We start from the raw sequence: 23,525 nt of genomic DNA, 5'->3' as shown, positions 1-23,525 counted from the left end.
AGTTGCTAGCCAGAAGCTCGAATCCTCATTTCCCCTCCCCTCCCTCCACCTTGAGCATTGGACTACTAATCTGAAGGTGGTGAAGGCTTGAATCCTCCTCCAGTACACTACATTTCCAAGTTTCGAGCGGCACCTCATACCGGCAACAAATGCTGAGAGCCATTGGGGCTCCACAGTCGAACCCACTTATAACAATATTCAAGTTCCACGAAAATTCCTTTGTTATAACCAAGAATTCTTAAAACCGCGTTGCATGAAAAAAATAAATCAAAATGGTGGATGGCATAGCTGCTCCGAGAGAAGTATAATGGCCGGGAGCCCAGTTCTCCTGCCCACCACCTTTCTCCATCTGGCTGCTGATTGTGTTGACTCGTTTAATTGTTTAATCCTGCTTCCTGCGTGCTACAATCGCGTGTTGTTAACAAGCCGTGGCTGTCGGCGTTCAAGAATGGCACTGCTATACCAACTGTAAACAGGGGTCACGGGTGGCAAGTGACATAGGACCTCTGCCAAGGCGTTGCTATGGTGGCCCCAAAAGGCACCTTTTAAAAAATGCGGGAAGGTTGCCGCGGCATCACCTCAGCTTGAGAAATCAGGTTGCCTCAGGTCAGCGAAGCTTTCCATGTTGGATGCTTTGATTGACGATAAGTAGTGCTGATGTTGATGGCTAAACCTTATTTTCTTCAATGTTTAGACTAACACATGATTGGCGAGTTGATGTTAAACGTTACCTTGCATGCACCACTGCTGTTTGCCTGCATAGTACACAGAACACACAGGGAAAGGTGTTTGCTTGAGCCGTTGTTGCTGTGCACCATATTTTATAACGTCTGAGAGGGTCGAGCTTTGTCATTTCCTCACATGGCACATCGTATTGTGGCAGAAGTATTAAACTGGAATTCGATTATGGGGCTGTACATTCCAAAACCACACTCGGATTATGAGGGAAGCCGTAGCGGTGGACTTCGGATTAATTTTGACACCATGACATTCTTTAACGTGTCCGAAAATCTAAGTGCAGGTGCGTTTTCTATTTTGCACCTGTCGAAATGTGGCTGCTGCGATAGGGATCAAATCTGCGAATTCTAGAAATACAATAGCCGTAAAGCTAACGCGGCAAGCACAGATGATGATGATATGTGGTGTTTAATGGCGCAAGGGCCAGGTTTGGCCAAAGAGCGCCATGACAAGTGATGATGTTGACGATGTATTATGGAGATGTGATTTGGCTGTAAAGTGGCCTAAAAATTGTCGCTGTAAAGTGCGTAAAATCTACGTGCTATAAAATTATGGCGATGACTAATGACGAATACTCTAAACACTAAAATCCATCGTAGAATAATGATGCAAAATATAAAATATATAAGATGGTAAAATTACTTGGAGCACTGCTGCCTCGCCTGAGCCCTTGAACCACAAGGGCCTAGAGGCACGTGCTATTCAAAATAATGATCACAGCGGCATCCTCTGAAGAGAGGAAGCGCTACGAATGTGTGGGGCTAATAACATGCAATGCAACATCTTTCAAAAAGCCTAGGACGGCATTGGTGTCAAAGAGTGGTTCTGGACCAAGTAACATAACAGGATGAAGGGGGATCTGCTGCCGGTATGCTAAGAGAAAATGTTTCCTTCTTTCAGATTCGGCTTCCCGACACTCCAGTAGAACGTGGAGGACGGTCAGCCTCTCCCCGCATCTACCACAGGTTGGAGGCTCGTTTCCTGTGAGTAAAAAGTTATGTGTGCCAAAAGTGTGTCCTATTCTTAGACGGCAGAATAGGACATCTGTCCGGCGGGATTTTGTTACAGGAGGCCAGAAACCTAATTGTGGCTTTATTACATGCAGTTTATTATTTATTTCTTCGTCCCACATGTGTTGCCAGTGGTTTCGTAGTTTCCTTCTTAAAAAAGGCTTCAGGTCTGTGACAGGGACCGAAGCAGTAGAGTTAACTGCATGCAATGAGATTGATGTGGCCATCTGGTCGGCTAGGACGTTTCCCTCGATGCCCTTATGTCCAGGCACCCAGCATATGATCACATGTTGGTTAGATATATATGATTTGCACAGTGCGGAGTAAAGTTCAATAACTACTGGATTTTTATGATTACAGAAAGACATCAAGGCCTTCACAACACTGAGGGAGTCCGTATATATAATTGATTTCTGGAGTTGTGATTTAATTATATGCTTTACGGCCGACAGCAGTGCGTAGGCCTCAGCCGTAAAGATACTAGTTTCCGGGTGCAGTACGTCGGATTCCGAGAAGGATGGACCGACGGCTGCATAGGATACCCCGTCGCGTGACTTTGATGCGTCTGTGTAGAACTCCGTGCAGGAGTATTTGTGCTGGAGTTCCCGGAAATGCATCTTGATTTCAATCTCTGGAGCATGCTTTGTGATTTCCACGAACGATATATCACATTGTATGAGCTGCCACTCCCAAGGAGGTAGCAGCTTGGCTGGATGCGTTAGGCGAAGCTCGAGGAGTGGAACGTGCATTTCTTCGCTAACCTCCCTCACACGCAGCGAGAAAGGCTGTCTTACGGACGGACGATTGCGAAAGAGTGTAGCACATGTCATGTCATTAATGGTATTATAACAGGGATGTTGGGAGTTTGAGTGGACTTTCAGAAAATATGTATGGCTAATGTATGTTCTCTGCAGAGGAAGTGACCACTCATTTGATTCTACATATAGACTTTGTATGGGACTCGTTCTGAAAGCGCCAGTGGCCAGTCGGATTCCTAGATGGTGGACCGGGTCTAGCATCCTTAGTGCGCTTGGGGCGGCAGAGTGGTAAATCACGGCGCCATAGTCTAGTCGTGATCGAATGAGGCTTTTATAGAGATTCATTAAGCACTTCCTGTCACTACCCCACGTACTCTGGGATAAAAGCTTGATTATGTTCATTGTTTTTAGACACTTTTCTTTGAGATGTTTAATGTGGGGGACGAAGGTGAGTCTGTAGTCAAGTATGACACCTAGAAATTTGTGTTCTTTGTTTACAGGTATCTGTTGTCCACGGAGTTCTATGCAGGGATCTGGGATAAGTCCTCTCTTTCTTGTAAAAAGAACACAAGAGCTTTTGTTAGGATTGATCTTAAACCCATTCTTGTCTGCCCACATTGACACTTTGTTCAGGCCATGCTGTACCTGTCTCTCGCAGACTGCAAGGTTACAAGATTTGAAAGCTATTTGAATGTCGTCCACGTAGGCAGAGTAAAAGATGGCGGGTGGTAGTGAAGCACGAAGCGTATTCATTTTCACGATAAATAGCGTGCAGCTGAGCACGCCTCCTTGGGGTACACCCGTTTCTTGCGTAAAAGGACGTGAGAGTGCATTGCCGACTTTTACCCGGAAGGTACGATTTGACAGATAGCTTTTTATTATATTAAACATATTACCGTGGATGCCCATTACTGACAAGTCTCTTAAGATTCCGTAACGCCACGTCGTATCGTACGCCTTCTCCATATCGAGGAATATGGATAAGAAGAATTGTTTGTGTACAAATGCGTCCCGGATATTTGCTTCTACACGTACAAGGTGGTCAGTTGTGGAGCGCCCTTCTCGGAAGCCGCACTGATAAGGATCAAGCATTTTGCTCTGTTCAAGGAAAAAGATGAGTCGCCGATTTATCATTTTTTCAAACACCTTACAAATGCAACTTGTGAGGGCTATTGGGCGGTAACTTGCCACTGAGGAAGGGTCTTTTCCTTGTTTCAAAACAGGGACCACAAAGGCTTCCTTCCACGCAATTGGAAGGTACCCTGCATCCCAGATGGTGTTGCAAAGTGTGAGTAGTGTAACTTGCGTATCCGGGTGTAAATTTTTGAGCATTTCATACATGATTCGATCCGATCCTGGTGCGGAGCTCTTGCATGCGCTCAAGGCAGCTCTCAATTCAGCAATACCAAAAGGACGGTTGTAAGGCTCATTCTCTCGACCTTTTCTTGTTAATGGCTTACGTTCTTCTGTTTGTTTGGATTTGAGAAAGGATTGTGTATAATTTGTTTCACTCGACACGCTCTCAAAATATTCCCCAAGTGAGTCTGTCTGGTCTTGCAGTGTATCGCCCTGTGTGTTTACCAGGGGGAGTGAATGTGTTTCCCGCCCTCTTATCCTATTAACTCTGTTCCAGGCTTTGGCCTCATCCTTAAAGGAGTTAATGCTCGATAAAAACTTGTGCCAGCTTTCTCTTCTGGCCTGCCGGCGGGTTCTCCTACCTTGGGATTTTATTTTTTTAAAGTTGACAAGATTCTCTGCGGTGGGAGATGCTCGCAGCAACCCCCACGCCTTGTTCTGATTCTTACGGGCGGTCCGGCATTCACTGTTCCACCACGGTACACGTGGTTTGCATGCCAAACCGCTTACTTCGGATATGCATCTTGATGCGGCATCTATTATGAATGCTGTAAGATAATCCACAGCAGCATCAATTTCTAAGGAAGACAGGTCAGCCCATGAGATCCTAGAGAGAGTTCGAAATTTCTGCCAGTCGGCTGTGTCTATCTTCCACCTTGGAGCTTGTGGAGGATATTTGTTTTCTTTAGATGTTCTTATCAGTATGGGGAAGTGGTCGCTCCCGTAAGGATTGTTCATAACTTCCCATACGAGTTCAGGCAGTATACATGGGGAAACTAGGCTGAGGTCAATTGATGAAAATGTTCTGTTGGCGAGAGAATAATATGTGGGTGCCTTCTTATTCAGCAGGCATGCACCAGAAGAGAATAGGAACTGTTCAACAAGACGACCTCGCGCATCTATACGAGAGTCACCCCACAGGCTGTTGTGCGCATTGAAATCCCCAAGTACAACGTAAGGTTCTGGCAATTCATCTATGAAGGACTGAAATTCATGTTTGCTCAGTTTGTAGTGTGGGGGTATATAAATTGAGCAAATAGTGATAAGTTTGTTTAGCAGAACAGCTCGCACTGCCACTGCTTCAAGGGGCGTTCGTAGCTGTAAAGGTTGACATGCTATACTTTTATGGGTGAGAATCGCCACACCACCCGATGATGCGACGGCATCATCGCGATCTTTGCGAAAAGTTATGTACTGTCGGAGAAAGTTTGTGTGTTTGGATTTTAAGTGTGTTTCCTGTAAACACAGCACTTTTGGATTCTGTTGGTGGAGGATTTCCTGCACATCATCAAGGTTTCTAAGAAGACCTCGGACATTCCACTGAATTATTTGTGTATCCATTTTTAAAGTAAGTTGGTGCTGTGTGTACGGAAACTGAAAGATGTCTTAGATTACAGAGCTCTTTCGAGGCCCTGTAATCGGGGTTTTGCCCTTTCTGGAGCGTTCGAGGGAGCCTCGCCGCTCCTTAGGCGCTTGGCGCGCCGTGAGGAAAGGTGTAGTGTCCATTGCCTCATGTGAGGCGCCGGACACGTGCTCTTGCGAGCGAGAAGTTACTAGAGAGGGTCCCGCCTTGGAGGGCAAGACCCCTGCGCCCACCAGCCCGGAGGTCGATGAGGCTCCCTGAGGGATTTGGCTGCGCCGGCTGTTGCCAGCGCAGGAAGGGGCCGGGGAGGCCGGGGCAACCTCGGCTGCGCCAACCTTCGGGGTCGATGATCCCTCATTCAGGGTTGACGGAGCAGCGCTAGCTGCAACCGCAGTGGGGGCAGATGGCGTAGCTGCCGACTCACTGCCTGTGGGTCGGACAGCCGCCGGAGGCCGTTGTGACGCTGCCCCCTGACGCGTCACTTCGGCAAAGCTTTTCTTTGGCAAGTATGCTACCCGCCTGCGTGCCTCTTTGAATGATATGTTTTCCTTTACTTTTATTGTGACTATGTCTTTCTCTTTTTTCCAGGACGGGCACGACCGCGAGTATGCGGCGTGCTCGCCTTCACAGTTTACACAATGGAGAGTGTTCACGCAAGCTTCAGAAGTATGTTCGTGTGCACTGCACTTCGCACAGGTTTGACGGCCTCGGCAGCTCTGCGAACTGTGACCGAAGCGTTGGCATTTGAAACATCTAAGCGGATTTGGCACATATGGCCTAACACGGAGCTTGATGTACCCGGCCTCTACAGACTCGGGCAGAATACTTGAGCCGAAAGTCAATATAAGGTGTTTGGTCTTGATTTCTTTGCTGTCACGCCTGATCTTAATTCTTTTAACATTGATAACGTTCTGGTCACTGAAGCCCTCCAAGAGTTCACCCTCCGTGAGCTCCAGCAAGTCATCGTCCGAGACAACACCGCGGCTTGTGTTCATGGTACGGTGCGGGGTTACTGTTATTTGGGTCTCGCCAAATGCGACAAGTTTCGGCAGCTTTTCATACTGCTTCTGGTTTTGGAGCTCCAAAAGGAGATCGCCACTTGACATTCTCGACACCTTATATCCTGTACTGAAAACTTCGGTCAAAGACTTGGAAACAAGGAACGGTGAAATGGATCGCACTAGTTTGTCTGGCTTTTCTGAGTGAATGACGTGGAATCGAGGAAAGTTGTGGACTTGTCGTCCGAAAAATTGAAAGAGGTCTTCGGTGCGCCCTCGTTTCTGAGGGCGATCAGGAAGATTGGGGAAAGAGGTTTCCATGAAAATGTATAAAAATTCGGCAACAGCGCCGACCACCCACCACGGAGCCCAACGAGGGGACGCGGCAGAGCTTGCATACAAGTCTGCACGACGCCAGCCGTACGCCGCCACTATAACCAAATATGGTGTACCCAAGGTTGGATAACCACACAGGGTTAACCCTTGCCGCCGAGGAGAATGAAGTAAATGGAAGAGAGAAGAAGACAGGAAAGATAAAAAAGTAAGAGATAAAGACAAAGATTCGAGAGGAAGAGATAGGAAGAGGCGACTGCCGATTTCCCCCGGGTGGGTCAGTCCGGGGGTGCCGTCTATGTGAAGCAGAGGCCAAAGGGGTGTGTTGCCTCCGCCGGGGGGCCTTAAAGGTCCAAACACCCAGCATCGGCTCAACCCCCAGGATCCCCTTTTCCCCAGACACGGCTAAGCCGCGCACGGCTACACGCGGGAGGGTCCGACCCTCGTGTGCTCGGGTCCGTGGTGTCGCAACACACCAAACGCCTGCTTGCGCAGACGCCCCTGCGGGGGGCAAGCACAGAAGTGTTGATTTGACAGTCGATCACTTCCGTAGTGTCTCCTGGACCAAGCGGTGTGCTTTAATTAATGCGACTCTGCGTCTGCACACCCTGCGTAAGTTGCCCGCTTGGCATATTTGCATGGCATTTATTTTTCAGAAACAGCAGCACCGTACTGTACCGTGCCTTTAACTTAAGCTTATCCTGTTTCCCACAACCACTGTCATATAGTAGTGGGGTTTCCTTGCCTTCTCACATCACCTCCCCCTCTCTCTTACATGCCTCTTCTCCTCCCTCTCCTTTTCCTTTCATCAGTTCTATTTGCATCCCCTTTGGCCTTGCAGGTTAGTAGAAAAGGAAGCAGTACAGTTTCTGCAATGCTCCTGAGGGGAGTCACGGATAATTCCAGCTGTGAAGTGGCTAATGTGGCGACAGCCAGGGAGCTCCAGAGGGCATTGTGCACATTCGACACGGTGTGGCGAAAACGAGTTTCTCCGTTCGTCTTTTCTCTTTTACTCGCGCTTGTCATCTATGTACACGCTCTGAACCACACTCCGAGGCGGTGTGCACGACAGCGGCGGCGGCAGCAGCAATGGGAAAGTCGAAGGATGAGGCAAAGAAAGCTTCGCTTTAATATCACGTTAGGCTATGTTGAATTTTAAAAATGCGTTATTAGAAGATGCCGGAAATTTTCCTGGTCACTCTCATAAGTGATGGCGTTAGGAAGATTAGCCCAAAGGCGAATGGCTCTTGGAAGAGTGGAGTAGTTAAATGAATTAGGCTTCCCGTAGATGCACTTGAAACTGAACTGATTGTACAACCGGTGTGACCTGTAATCAGGAGTTTCAAGACGCAAAACTGATGGCGCTGTATTATGGACATATTTATGAAATAATGATAGCAGGGCTATAGCAGGACGGTAATGCAAGGGCTGTAGTGAGAGGTCGAGTTTAATTTGTGTCGTGCTTTTGTTAAAGTCATAACAACCTTAGCAAACATAACAACGTGAAATAAAACACGCAGCCCTATTCTGAATAGATTCGAGTTTTTGGATCAAGTATTTCTGATGAGGAGACCAAACAAATGCGGCACATTCAAACTGAGGTTGAACAAATGTTAGAGAAGCTAGTTTACAATTGTCTTCAGTAGATTTTTGCAACTTGTGTCTTATGTACCCTAATGATCTTGATGCACTGGTGCAGATGTATGCAATATGCGCTGACCATGAAAGAGTCGAAGTTGGGTTAACAACAAGGTATTTATATTGAGTGTCATGCAAAATAGCGATGTTATTTATGTGGTAAAGAAACATAGATTTAGTATGCTTGAGGCTAAAAGAGATAATTTTACATTCAGAAACGTTCAGCTTCATTAGCCAAGTCTTACACCAAAGAAAAATAAATTCAAGTGCGAGACAGCTGTTAAGCCTCAACGGTTTACTTCGCAGGTCGCCTGTTGAAGACGATGACGCTGGCTGTGATGATGAATCTATACAGATGAAGAAGACGAAGGGGTAAAATAATGCTCACACAATTTCCCCCGCACGTGGAAGCGGCCAACCTGGCTGCTGGTTATGGCGGGAAATGCCGTATGAAAGGCTTTAAACGCGAAACATGCACAATCTCTGTGGCACGGCAGCGGCCGTCCAAAGGCGGAACAACGGGAATGACACGATAGTTAACTGGCGAAGTTTGTTCCTGAACAATGTAGGGCCCGACAAAACGGGACTGAAATTTTTCGCACAATCCAGGAGCGTGAACTGGGGTCCACAGTAACACTTCATCTGCAGGGTGGAAGGAAATGACACGGTAAGATGTATCGTAGCGAATTTAGTGGTCTTGTTGACTGGCGTCGGTGTTGAGGCGGGCACGTTGGCGACAGCGGGCAATGCACGAAATGAACTGCTCACACACTGATGTGGATGAAGGCACGGGGACACCGAAGAAAGAAACGTTGAAGGTAGTGATCAGTTGGCGACCATACACAAGGAAAAAGGGCAAGTACCTCATAGTGCGTTGGACGGGCGTGTTGTACGCGAAAGTGCCGAATGGTAGAATGACATCCCAATTGGTGTGGTCAGGGTTGATGAACATAGATATCATGTTCGGAAGTGTGCGATGAAAGCCCTCTGTGAGACCATTAGTTTGAGGGTGGTAGGTGGAAGTCGCTTTATAGATGGTATTGGACACACGGAGAACATCGTCGAGAAGTTTAGAGAGAAAGGTCCTGCCGCAGTCACTCTGAAGGACACATGGGGCTCCGTGCCGTAAAAATATGGCTTCCAAGAAAAAGGCTGCAACCTCCTTTGCGGGTCCCGAAGATAGTGCGGCTGTTTCAGCATAGCGTGTCAAGTGCTCTACAGCTGTGACGATCCATCGTTCACCGCCAGTGGTTAAGGGTACCGGTCCATAGAAGTTGATACCAATGGCTGCGAAAGGAGTTTCAGGACACCGGACAGGTTGGAGCAGTCCAGCCGGAGGTGAGGTCAGTCGTTTGCGGTGCTGGCAGAGCGAACAGGAAGCCACGTATTTCGCTACGCTAGTTGCAAGTCTAGGCCAAGGGAAGCGGCTGCGAATTCGCTCGTAGGTTTTATGGAAACCAAAGTGACCGGCAGTGGAATCGTCGTGAAAGGTCTCTAATATCTGGGCCTGAAGTGATCAGGGAATGACAGGAACCTAACGGTGTCCTTCGGGATGAAACATGTACCGGTATAATATCAAATTTTCAATCTTGAAGTTCTTCAACTGCCGATGGAGCCGAGCGTTAGGTGGGCGAGGTGATCCGCGAATACGCTCCATAACAGAGTGGCAGTAGGAGTCATTACGTTGGCTAGAGGCAAACATATGAGAATGGCTGGAAGGGAGCCGGTCGAGAGCTGCGAGCGAAGAGAATGCAGGCGACGCAGCCTGCGGTTTCCTCACGGAAGGTGGTAAGCAAACAGCGTTTGAAGACGGTGGTAGGGGACGATGAGAGAGAGCATCGGCATCCTGGTGTTTCTTTCCAGACTTGTAGGTGACGTTATAGGGGTATTACTCAGGCTCGCGCGTGCGCACCTGACCCTTCTCTGGATCGCACAGCGCCGGCGGAGCGGCAGTCGCTCCCTAGCACTTTCGCAGCAGCCCTAGCAGTCAGAGCTGTGACCCCTAACCCGCGGTTCGCAGTGAGTTGCGACCACGGAGGGTTCAGGCCAGTGGGGACAGGGTGAGTCTCGACCTAAGGTGTTTATTCACCTTAGAGTACAAGTGTTCCAACAGACAACAACAGCCACAACACACACAAATACCACACAAAACACAACCACAGCGGCGGAGCATTCCGCACGTCTGGGGTGAAACAAACCGCACAATGTGGGAACCACAAAAGAGGCTGATAAGAGTTCAGCTCACCCAAGTGGATCCGCGCTCGGGCCCTGGGGCGGTGAGTCGCACACAAAGGCCGGGCGCCACGGGGACGGCGTGCGGCGGTCTCAGCGGCTGATTTGAGATGCGGCCGTTCGCAAGCTCTTCTACCGTGAGACAAAACGTGCTTCGGGGGAATAGCGCTTCTCCCGAGCGGCGGAGAGGGGGTCTCCCCGGTTCCAAGAAAGGGAAAGGAGGGAACGGGGTGCCTTGGCTGCAGCGTCGCGGCCAGGCGCGAAGAGCAGCGGGAGCGGCGAAGGTGCCCTCTCCCCAGCTACCCTCCGCGGGCGAGCACGTGATTATCGCGTGATAACCGCGTGGCCGCTCCGGAGATATCGGGACGCGCGTGCGATCCCCACAACGTCGAAGTCAAATTCTTGTAAACGAAGTATCCAACGACCAAGACGTCCCATTAAATTCTTCAGCGTTGCCAACCAGCAAAAGCGTGGTGATCAGTAACAACCGTAAAGTGGCGGCCATGCAGGTAAGGCCGAAATTTTTGGACGGACCAAACAACGGCGAGACTATCTTGCTCGGTAATCGTATAATTTTTCTCTGAAGCTGTTAGCATGCGACTTGCGTATGCAACCACACGTTCTTCAGAATTTTGCTGATGTTGCAGAAGAACAGTGCTGATACCGTGTCCGCTGGCGTCAGTATGTAGGAGAGTGGGTGCGGTGCTGTCGAAATGACAAAGCACAGGTTCGGACATGAGGGCACGCTTGAGGGCGTCAAAAGCAGCTTGGCATTCGTCCGACCATACGTAGGGAGCTCCAGAAGGAAGGAGTTGATGGAGTGATGCAACAATGGTGGCAAATTTACGTATGAAGCACCGGAAATCCGAAGCTAGGCCAAGGAAGCTACGCAAGTCTTTTGTGCGCTGAGGCCTGGGAAAGCGGAAAACAGCGGTAATCTTGTCGGGGTCGGGCCAAAGGCCCTCATTACTGACAAGGTGTCCGAGCACTTTAATGGTTTTGCTGGCGAAGTGGCACTTTTTTGTATTCAGCTGAAGGCCAGCAGCTGAGAGGCATGTCAGGACTTCATCGAGGCGCTGCAAGTGCTGATGGAAGGTCGACGAAAATATGATGTCGTCAAGGTAACATAAGGAAGTCTTCCACTTTAGGCCCCATAGTACGGTGTCAATCATCCGCTCAAATGTGGCAGGAGCATTACAAAGTCCATCAGGTGTGGCAAAGGCAGTTTTCTCCTTGTCTGCTTCGTGCATGAGGATCTGCCAATATCCGGAGCGTAGATCAAGGTTGGAGAAATACTCCGCGCCTTGTAATGAATCTAACACATCATCGATTCGGGGCAGTGGATATACATCTTTACGAGTTATTTTGTTCAAGGCACGGTAGTCAACGCAAAATCGCGCTGAGCTGTCTTTCTTATCCACCAAAACGACAGGTGACGACCAAGGCCTTGGGGATGGGCGGATTATGCAACGTTTCAGCATGTCGGCAACGGGGGTATGGATGATCTAGCGGAAGAAACGCGATATGGCCGCCGGCACACGATGGATGTTCCATCTGTGTGTATGCGATGACCGTCGCAGAAGTCTGTCCTAGAAGAAAAGAGTGGACGTCGAAGGAGTCTCTATGCTTGGATAACAACGCCAGTAACTCCCCCGTCTGCTGTGGCATTAGATCGGAGCTGATGGTAGTGCAGTCCACTTATAACGATACTACATATAACGATATATTGCTTATAACGATGTGTCGACATGAGAGTGTCATTTTATGCATTAGGTCTATGGGGAAAAAACCCATTTATAGCGATGGGTTATTCACCACATATCGGATATAACGATCAAAATTTTGCCGTCTGGACGGTGTTTTCCGTGCCAAATAATCGTAACATTTGCATAGCTTAGTTCCCTGAAACGAACGATGTAGAGACGAGGTGATGTTTACCTTCGTAAGTTTGCATCTGCCGCCATTACCGTGCAGCACGTCCCGCCCCGACCGCGCACCGGAGTGTCCCTGAGCAGGCGCAGCGCGCCACAAGATGGCACTAGCTGCTTCATGCGCGTTGGCCACAGTCGCTCCGAAAGAGAGAGAATGGGAAAAAAAAGTGACAAGCGAAGTGGCGCGGTGGCGCCCGTCCCGCGTCTCTCTCTCGCGATAGCAGGCTGACGCCGCCGAAGCAGCATGCAACCAACGGTTCAGCCCCCTTCGAAGATGGCGCCGACAAAGCGCAAAGCTGTGTCGCTTGACACGGAGATGGACATTTTGCAGGACTCTCGATGCTGCTTCAAGGTGAGCGCCCTTGTGAAGAAGTATAAGCTTGCCCAGTTAATGATATCAACCATCCTGAAAACTGGGAGCACCACGATTGTAAAGGCAGGAGCTATCAGCGGCCATGCCGATCAGCGGAAAAGGGTTAGAGACCCTTTGTAAGCCGATGTTGAAGAGGCGCTTTACCAGTGGTTCATCACCAATTGCTTCAAAAAGGCGGGCTTTGTGCGCAAGGACGAACTTCCCCAAACCACTGAGACCAACACGGTGGAAGCCGCAGACATTACCGAGCTCTGGGAGCTCGTTCCTACTGGTGACACAGGTGGTGCGTCGAAGGAGGAGTTTTCGACTGCAGACAGTGCTGCATTGTTCTGCGATGAGGTCACTGACGAGGCGATCGCCGAAGATCTGCTGTCTCGTCAGACAGCAAAGTTGTGCGACGGTAGCAACGGCAGCAGCGACAGTGACAACGAGATTGACAGTGGTTCCTTGACCCCGACCTCGATGTCCACGCAAAGTGCATTGTCCTCGATCGACTCCTTAATTGATTTTGTGCATGCTAAAGGATTACCGCCAGTGTTTGCGCAGCCGCTGGAATCCATGCACACCGCGGTTGTGAAGCTGAAGCTGCCGCAAAAGCAAGTGCAGATTTCGGACTATTTCGGTGCGCCTAACCCTCGACACGGTCATTGGCGCTAGAAATAAAGTTTGATTTTCACAGCCTACTTTTTACATCATCTATTCTTTAGAGCAAGTAGCGAATTCGAGTTCGGAGCTGCAAAGCTATGTTCCGGGTTTTTTATTTATTTAAATTTTTTTTAAGTAACTGCAGTCCAGATATAGCGATCATTGGTTATAACGTTCATATTTTTCACCTTTCTCGATATCGCTATAAGTGGACTGCACTGTACTAGCAAGAACAGAAGCAGGGACTGCATCCATAGCTGTGGGCGGTTGTGAAACAGCAGTGATCGAGGTAAGCACAGAGACAGGCTGAGTGTCCAAGGCGCACATGAGAACGACGCCTTTAGAAAGCAGGACTGGCTCATTGGTTGAGTTGAGTACAGCCAAAGTGGCCGTGCGGATGGTGAAGCGAACAAGGCTGGGTGCCAGAGCAATCCCTTTGGATAAGCAACAGGCTGACGGTACAACTAAAACGTCACCATCAGTGACGTCAGAGTTAACTACAAGGAGTTGTTCGCGGCCAGAGGGCACCATACAATCGTCATCACTTCGTAAGCGAAGGTGCGGTTCGTGTACGTCGTCGGAATTGTCGGTCTCTGTCAAGTTAACGAAGCGTTGACAGCACGAGATGAAAGCAGACGCCAAAGAGAGAAAGTCCTACCCTAGTATAAGCATGTGAGCACAGAAAGTCAACACTGCGAACTGGATATGGTGGCGTATCCCATCGATCGAAACTCGAGCGGTGCAATGCGCTGATGGCCGAATCACCACATTATTTGCACCACGAAGAAGAGCTCCACTGTAAGGTGTAGTAACTTTGCGTACACGAGAGCACAAGCCAGCGTGAATAATAGAAATAGCTGCTCCCGTATCAATCAATGCTAGGACTGGTATACCTTCTACACAAACTAATAAAGTATTGGCCGGGCACGCTGGAGGAATTGTAGTCTGTGCGAGCCATGCAGCTTTTCCTCCAAAAACTGCACCATCTAGTTTTCCGATCGGTAGTCAGGAGTGCAGGTGGCCGGTTGCAGGGGTGATGTCAATGTCGGAGAGGGGAGTGCGAGCGGCGGCGCCCTGGACGGTAGTTGCGAGGCGCTTCGGAAGGTGGAGAAAGTGGCATGGGGAGAGCCAGCGCTGGTAAGGACTCTGAGGAAACAACGGGTCTCTCATAAATATCGTAGCCACGGCGTTCGTCCTGTTGTCGTCTTCGGCAAAAAGGTGATATGTGCCCGCGAATACCACAATAATAACAAATGGGGCGGGGCGTAGGCTGGGTGGTGTAAAATGCTGTGGCAGGCGGACGGGGTGGTAGAGTAGCCAGATGGTGGGGGGGCAGTAGCAGGAGCAGGAGGAGCTGTCCGAATGAACGCTGGTTGCATAGCTGCAACCTGAGCATATGAGGAGGATGGCGAAGGAGGGCCACTGCTCGCAGCGCAGGTCACTGAGGACAGCTCCTCTTTGATGATGTCGCGCAGGCCAGGAACTGAAGGTTGAGGCTGGAGAACAAGAGGACTGAGCAGGCCACATGCTTGGAGCTCTTCGCGTATGAGAGTCTGAATCAGCATACGCAGGTCAGTATCCGACAAAGGAGGCGCGTCACCGGCAACAGGTTATAAACGGATGGCCTGCAGTGAGTCCAGGTGTTGCCAAGTCGCGATTACATCGTTAAATGCATTTGGATTCTTGATCGCCAGTGCGTTGAACACGACTTGGGATATGCCCTTCAGGATATGACGGACACGATCAGATTCCGTCATGGTGGCGTCAACACGGCGACAAAGGGCGAGGATGTCCTCGATGTAAGAGGAGTATGTTTCCCTGGGAAGTTGCGTGCGTCCATCGAGCTTTTTCTTGGCGACCTCAGAGTGGACGTTGGGGCCAAAAATCTGCTGTAGCTTGTGTTTGAATGTCGCCCAGTCAGGCAAGGTGTTCTCGTGGTTGAGAAACCAAGTCCTGGCAACATGAGTGAGGTAGAATGCGACGTTGCGAAGCTTGTGCATATCATCCCACCGGTTAGACACAGTCACGCGGTCATAATTGGCCAGCCAGTCATCAACGTCGTCACTACAAAGGCCAGCAAACATGGTGGGATCGCGCTGCTTCGTGCTGACAGTCCATGAAGGAACGGTCAGTGGGGCAGTGACAGTGACGCCGGAGGCTCCTGGGGGATCTTCTGGAGCATCCTGGTGGAAAGGTGGAGCAAGCGGCGGCCTGAACGAAGCTCCAGGGAAAGTCTTAAGCCTGTTTCACATGCGAGCGATTGAGCGAATGGAGCGAACAGCGGCGCGGCGCTGCGAAGCTTATCACGTGGATTCGTTTCACATGTATTGCCGCCGCGCGTTTTCCGCCGCTGCGAATACCAATGTTGCTGGCAAAAAACACAGGACTTTCAGCCAGTTTCGGTAGTTTGTGACTACCAATATAAGCGTTGCTTTGTCCTTGATTCTCAAATTTTTATTTTATAAATACATATCCTGCGCTTTAAATATCTAAATTATGCTTACTTTTTATATTTTGTGTTGTTTTTGTAAAAAGATGTGCATATGCGGCGCACAAACTCGCGAGCGGCTCGGTACGCTGCCATAACAGACGCCAGCGTGTTAACCATGGTGTCAACAGAGATGGATTTATGTGCTCCATATGAGGATTCTACACGGATCTTCTTCTGCTCGCCTTTAAAAAAAAAAGGCTTTGCTCTAACTCCGAGTTCCACGGCGCTGGTGGTTGAAACCTATCTGGGAGAATCGGAAGGAGGAATCCGAGTTGCAGACCGCGGTGGGTTGTGTTTGCACAGAAATAGTACTTTACTGTGCAATATTTTTGTGCAGATGCCGCTGCTCCTGAACGCCAACACTGAGTGTATTCAGGAGTAATATAAGACGTTGGCAGAAAAGTTTGAGGCGCTCCATGACCTGGTTGAAGGGCCGCTCACGATGCCCTTCGTTGTGCGGGAACCTATACCGTCACGCGCAAGACTTGCAATGACTGAGGTACTAGGTAGTTCGCCGCCTTTTATTAATAAATCGCTTATCTGAGTACTCCAGCTTTACTTCTTTGCTTCGTTCCCTGTACATGGCATCGGGGATGCAAATTCAAGATGTCGCCCTGGCATTCAGCGTGGGAATCTCCACAGCTGATAGTAGCAAGTAAATAATCATCGCCCTATGCGCAGGCTTTCCCGCACTAGTCCTCCACTGGTCACGTGGCGAGACGGGCCGTTCGGAAGCGGTGCTGCCGCTCTGCCGCTGCGATGAAATTCCAACTTGTCCGAACCTCGCCGCTCCCGCCGCTAGTGCCGCCACCGCCGCTCGAAACAGATTTCTGCGGCGCGGCGGCAGGATTCGCGAGCATTTTCGCTTGCATGTGAAACAGGCTTTAGGCATAGAGGACCAAGGGATCGAAAGCAGCCTCCACCACTTGAGAGAAAGCTGTTAAGCCTGAACGGTTTATTTCGCGGGTCGTGCGCTGAGGACGAAGACGCTGGCCATAATGATGAATATATTGTCATGTGGTAGTGACGTTGAAGAACACAGCAGCAATACTGTGAAAGACAAAACTACCTTTTATTGGGTGAACCTGTGCCCACAAAACAGGCTACAATTATAGCACAACGATAGTGGCGAACACGGTCGGCGATCGTCGAAAATCTGATCAGCGGGTCAAGCGCGTCGGCTTTTATAGATCAGTCGTCGAATGTTCCACATTAACCGATGGGACCCGCGTGCCTTCCACTAAGTTCTACACTATTCGCGTCGTGCATACATGCAATCAGATTACACAAGTTGCGGTGAAAGGCAGTGGACGGAACCATCGATAACATTCCAGAAACTTCTTTTACATGCAGGCTCGTCCTGCGCTGCGCGATAACATTTGTTAGGCAGCCAAACGTGGTCGCCCGATAAAGATAAGTACACGTGTCATTACCCCCCTCTTAGAAAGATCAACTCGATACTGCAAACAAAAGAAAGAATTAAAAAAGAGGCACTCGTAGCAAAGAAAGCAACAAAATAAGGAAGTTCACCATCGTCTATAAAAGGGTTTAAGGCGCACCACGTGGACCACTTCAGATCGTGCGCGGCGCCGCTGTGAATGCGAAATGCCGTCTGGCATGACCTCATAGTCCAGTGCGCCAATACGTCGGATGACCTTGTAGGGTCCGAAATAGCGTCGCAGTAGTTTCTCACTGAGTCCGCGTCGGCGTATCAGGGTCCATAACCAAATACGGTCGCCGGGCTGGTACTCGACGAAGCGTCGTCGGAGGTTGTACTGTCGGCTGTCGGTCCTCTGGTGGTTCTTGATCCGCAGGCAGGCGAACTGTCGGGCTTCTTCGGCGCGCTGGAGATAGGTAGCGACGTCAAGGTTCTCCTAGTCAGTGATGTGCGGCAGCATGGTGTCGAGCGTCGTAGTCGGGTTCCTGCCGTAGACCAGCTTGAACGGCGTGATCTATGTTGTTTCTTGCACCACCGTGTTGTAAGCGAATGTTACGTACGGCAGGACGGCATCCCAGGTCTTGTGTTCCGACGTCGACTTACATCGCTAGCATGTCGGCGAGGGTCTTATTCAGCCGTTCTGTAAGACTGTCTGTAAGACAGTCTGTTCTGTAAGACTGTAAGCTGTCTGTGGGTGGTAGGCCGTTGTCCTCCTTGTCTGACTGTATTTCAGAATGGCTTGGGTGAGCTCCGCTGTAAAGGCCGTTCCTCTTTCAGTGATGAGGATTTCTGGGGCACCATGTCGCAGCAGGATGTTTTCGACAAAGAATTTCGCCACTTCGGCTGCGCTACCTTCAGGCAGTGCTTTAGTTTCAGCAAAGCGGGTGAGGTAGTCCGTCGCCACGACGATCCACTTATTTCCTGTTGTTGAAGTCGGAAAGGGGCCCAGCAAGTCCATCCCGATCTGCTGGAATGGTCGGCAAAGAGGCTCGATTGGCTGTAGTAATCCGGCTAGCCTTGTCGGCGGTGTCTTGCGTCGCTGACGGTCTCAGCATGTTCTGACATAACGGGCAACGTCGGTGCTCAGACGCGGCCAATAATAATTTTCTTGTATCCTCGACAGTGTCCAAGAAAATCCGAGGTGTCCAGTGGTCGGATCGTCATGTAGGGTGTGCAATACTTCTGGACGAAGTCCTGACGGGACAACAAGAAGGTAGTTGGCGCGGACTGGTGAGAAGTTCTTCACGAGTAGACTCTTTTGAAGCGTGAAGGAAGATAATCCGCGCTTAAATGCCCTGGGGACAACGTCGGTGTGCCCTTCCAAATATTGAACGAGGCCTTTTAGCTCCGGGTCTGCCCGTTGCTGTTCAGCGAAGTCTTCCGCGCTTATCACTCCAAGGAAGGCGTCGTCATTCTCGTCGACTCGCGGCGGCGGGTCAATGGGGGCGCGTGATAGGCAATCGGCATTGGAGTGTTTTCGTCCGGACTTGTAGGTTACGGTGATGTCGTATTCTTGTAGTCTGAGGCTCCACCGCGCCAGTCGTCCTGAAGGATCCTTTATATTCGCTAGCCAACACAATGCGTGATGGTCACTGACGAAATTAAATGGCCTGCCATAAAGGGCGAAATTTAGCTGTAGCCCAAACGATGGTGAGGCATTCCTTTTCGGTCGTAGAATAGTTGCCTTCCGCTTTTGACAGCGACCGGCTAGCGTAAGCTATCACCTGTTCGACTCCGTTTCTCCTCTGGACTAGAACGGCACCGAGGCCTAGGCTACTGGCGTCAGTATGGATTTCTGTATCGGCGTACTCGTCGAAGTGCGCATGTACCGGCGGCGACTGCATGCGTCGTTTGAGTTCTTCAAATGCGTCGGCCTGCGGTGTTTCCCACTTGAACTTGACATCACATTTAGTTAGACGTGTCAACGGCTCGGCGATGCGTGAAAAGTCCTTGACAAAGCGCCTGTAGTAAGCACACATGCCAAGGAATCTACGCACTGCCTTCTTGTTGATGGGTTGCGGGAACTGTGCGATTGCAGCTGTCGTTTGCGGGTCTGGACGGACACCAGATTTGCTGATTACGTGGCCTAGGAACAGAAGCTCATTGTAAGCGAAGCGGCATTTTTCCGGTTTCAGAGTAAGCCCTGACAACTTGATGGCCTCTAGTACTGTCGCAAGCCGCTTGAGGTGATCGTCGAAATTTCCAGCAAAGACGACGACATCTTCCAAGTAAACGAGACAGGTCTGCCACTTCAATCCTGCTAACACTGTGTCGATGACGCGCTGGAACGTTGCAGGTGCCGAGCACAGTCCGAGCGGCATAACCTTGAACTCGTAGTGGCCGTCTGGGGTGATGAAGGCCGTCTTTTCGCGATCTCTTTTGTCGACTTCTATTTGCCAATAGCCTGACTTGAGGTTCATCGACGAGAAGTATTGAGCATTGCAGAGCAGATCCAATGCGTCGTCTATTCGTGGGAGGGAGCATACGTCCTTCTTCATGATCTTGTTCAGACAACGATAATCGATGCAGAAACGTAGGGTTCCGTTCTTTTTCTTTACCAGGACAACAGGGCATGCCCACGGGCTTTTCGACGGCTGGGTGATGTCGTTGCGCAGCATTTCGTCGACTTGTTCTCTTATAGCTGCACGTTCTCGCGGCAAAACTCGGTAAGGGCTTTGGCGGAGTGGTCGAGCGCACTCTTCGGTTATTATGCGATGCTTTGCGACTGGGGTTTGTCGAATCCTCGATGACGTCGAAAAGCAGTCTTTGTATCGTCGAAGGAGACTTCTGAGCTGTTGCTTCTTAATCACGGGGAGACTTGGATTTATGTCGAAGTCTGGCTCGGGAACTACGGTCGTCGGGGTAGATGCAACAGAATCCGAGAGGACAAACGCATCGCTGGTTTCCTGAAATTCCTCGATGTATGCGATCGTCGTGCCCTTGTTGATGTGCTTGAAGTCCGGGCTGAAGTTTGTCAGCAACACTTCAGTTTTCCCTCCATGCAGTCGAGCGATCCCTCTTGCGACGCAAATTTCACGGTCTAGCAGGAGGCGTTGGTCGCCTTCGATGACACCTTCTACGTCAGCGGGTATTTCGGTGCCGACCGAAATAACAATGCTGGAGCGGGGCGGGATGCTCACTTGGTCTTCGAGCACACTCAAGGCATGGTGACTACGAGGGCTCTCCGGCGGTATCGCTTTATCTTCCGACAGCGTTATTGACTTCGACTTCAGGTCGATGACTGCGCCGTGTTGGTTCAGGAAGTCCATACCGAGAATGACGTCTCGAGAACACTGTTGGAGGATAACGAAGGTGGCAGGGTAAGTCCGGTCATGAATGGTTATCCTTGCCGTGCAGATTCCAGTCGGCGTAATCAGGTGTCCTCCAGCGGTGCGAATTTGAGGGCCTTCCCATGCAGTCTTAACCTTCTCCAATTGGGTGGCGATGTGTCCACTCATTACAGAGTAATCGGCCCCTGTGTCCACTAAGGCGGTAACTGCGTGGCCGTCGAGAAGCATGTTGAGGTCGGTGGTTCTCTGTCTGGCGCTGCAGTTAGGTCTTGGCGTCGGATCACGGCTGCGTCGTGTTGAACTGAAGTTCGAACGTCGTGTCGTCAGGTCGTCTTTCGTCGTCGTATTCTTTGCTTCCAGACTTCGTCGCAATGACGCCGTTTCGTTATGTCTTCGAGGTAGTTTCTTCGGCGTCTTCGTCGGCGGCGGAGGATCTTCGTCAGTTCGTCGAACAGCAACCACACCTCCATCGGTTGCTGCTTTTAGTTTTCCGGATATGGGCTGACGGGCCGGCCCCGGACTGGGCCAGTGTATGGTCGGCGCTGCGGCGACAGGTAGCGGCCTGGTGACGGTGAACGGGAAGGTCGTCGAGGGCTCCATTGAATGGCGGCGAGGTAGTCGGCAATATCACGAGGTCGTTCGGCAGTCTGTAGCTGCGGCGCGTTAACGGCGAAACCTCGCAGTCCCATCTCCCGGTATGGGTATCGGCGGTACACATGGCCGGCTTCTCCGCAGTGGTAGCAGAGCGGGCGGTGGTCGGGGGCGCGCCAAACGTCAGTCTTCCTTAGAATGCTGCGTGGGTTGACGTGTTGGCGTGCTGGCGGCGGGGGTGGTGGTGAACGACGGAGCTGTGTCGTCACTGGGCCCGGCCGTGGGCGCGGAGGATGAACGTGACGGCGGGCTACAGCGGCGTATGTCATCGCTTGCGGCTGAGGCTGCGGCGATTCAGGGGCTACTCCGAGTTGCTGTTGGAGCTCCTCACGCACAGCGTCGGCAATCGAAGTCACTTGAGGCTGTGATGACAGGAACAGCTTCTGTAGCTCCTCCTGCACGACCGCTCGGATAGTCTCGCGTAGGTTGTCGGTGGCCAGTGAATGAACTCTGGCGTAGTTTGTCGAGTTCGTGCGGCGGTCGAATTCCTGGTTTCGCATCTCGAGTGTCTTCTTGATGCTGGTGGCCTCGCAAAGAAAGTCGTCGACGTTCTTCAGTGGGCTTCGTACCATTCCGGCGAAAAGTTCCTCCTTCACACCACGCATGAGTAGGCGGACTTTCTTCTCCTCGGGCATTTCAGGGTCAGCGTGGCGGAAGAGGCGGCTCATTTCTTCTGTAAAAATCGCGGTGGTCTCGTTGGGCAGCTGCACTCGGGTTTCCAGTAGTGCTTGGGCTCGTTCTCAGCGTACGACGCTTGCGAATGTCTGCAGGAAGCCGCTTTGGAAAAGGTCCCAGGTCGTTAAAGTGGCTTCTCAGTTCTCCAACCACGTCCTGGCCACGTCTTCCAATGCGAAGAAGACATGTCGCAGTTTGTTGTCGCTGTTCCAGTTGTTAAATGTAGCGACTCTCTCATACGTCTCAAGCCAGCTTTCCGGGTCCTCGAACGTTGAACCGCGGAACGTCGAAGGCTCCCTGGGCTTTTGCAGCACGACAAGGGACGCTGGGGCTGCCATTGGGGTTGTGTTGACCACGATCATCTTTGTCGACTCGGGTAGAAATCCGTGCTCTGGGGGCAGTCCTTAGAGTCTGCGGCTAGCACGCTGGTCTTGGGTGATGTTGGTTATGTCCTCGGGCTTCGGGCTTGGATCGCGGCTTTGGGGGGGGGTTCGGTACATGAACACAGTAGCACCTCCACCAGATGTCATGTGGTAGTGACGTTGAAGAACACAGCAGTAATACTGTGAACGACAAAACTACCTTTTATTGGGCGAACCTGTGCCTACAAAACAGGCTACAATTATAGCACAATGATAGCGGCGAACACGGTCGGCGATCGGCGAAAATTTGATCAGCGGGTCAAGCACGTCGGCTTTTATAGATCAGTCGTCGAATGTTCCAGATTAACTGATGGGACCTGCGTGTCTTCCACTACTAAGTTTTACACTATTCGCGTCGCGCATACATGCAATCAGATTACACAAGTTGCGGTGAAAGGCAGTGGACGGAACCATTGATAACATTCCAGAAACTTCTTTTACATGCAGGCGCGTCCTGCGCTGCGTGATAACGTTTGTTAGGCGGCCAAACATGGTCGCCCGTTAAAGATAAGTACACGTGTCAATATACAGATGAAGAAGACGAAGGCGTAAAATAATGCTCACACAAGATCTTTTTGGAGGATTGCATGATCATCGGTACATTTGATGAAATGATAAAGAATGCAGTCATCTGCAAAAATGCACACGTGAGGAAATGTTACTGGGTCTCATAATTGCGTCTCACAAGAGAAGCTTCTCCGAAATCCGTGTTAATTAGAAAAGAAAAATTTGTTGGCTTCCGGGTGACTGTATACATTGGATGCAATTACATGTTCTAGCATATTGTAGCATATAGATGTTAACCCTTTGAGGATCAAGGACGTAAATATATGGTGCCATAAACAAGTCCAAAAATGGTCGATGCCGTATATTTAAGCTGCCGCTAAACACTTAAAAAGCACACCGATTTCCTAACTTTTTCTTTTCTATCGTGTGCTGCCACTATGCGGGAATACAGGGAATTTTTTTCCCGTGCCTTCCTCTCTCGGTTTTCGTTGCATGGTTTGTTTTAGCGCTCATTTGCCCCAGCACGTCTATATATTACCACTGGCGCATTGGCACGCGCGAGGGCAGGAGGGCGGTGGTTCGGGTTCTGTTCCACGGGTGGTTTCGGCTTCTTTCACTTGCAAAACTAAGGGCCATCTCGTTACCAATCGCTCAAAAGGTGACCGCCTCTTTTTCG

The 23,525-nt window shown here is 50.4% G+C and overlaps 1 protein-coding gene across 2 annotated transcripts in view; it reads right to left on the bottom strand.

Annotated features, from left to right (window-relative positions):
- Nucleotides 1-23,525, bottom strand: part of xmas (RRM_XMAS2 and SAC3_GANP domain-containing protein xmas) — a 580,140-nt gene that overhangs the window by 290,498 nt on the left and 266,117 nt on the right. The gene's annotated exons all lie outside the window — the stretch shown is intronic.

This window comes from Dermacentor albipictus, chromosome 5 (assembly GCF_038994185.2).
Source record: "Dermacentor albipictus isolate Rhodes 1998 colony chromosome 5, USDA_Dalb.pri_finalv2, whole genome shotgun sequence".
Taxonomy (NCBI): domain Eukaryota; kingdom Metazoa; phylum Arthropoda; class Arachnida; order Ixodida; family Ixodidae; genus Dermacentor; species Dermacentor albipictus.
The sequence above is the reverse complement of the archived record's forward strand: the minus strand, read 5'-3'. Positions and strand labels throughout refer to the sequence as shown.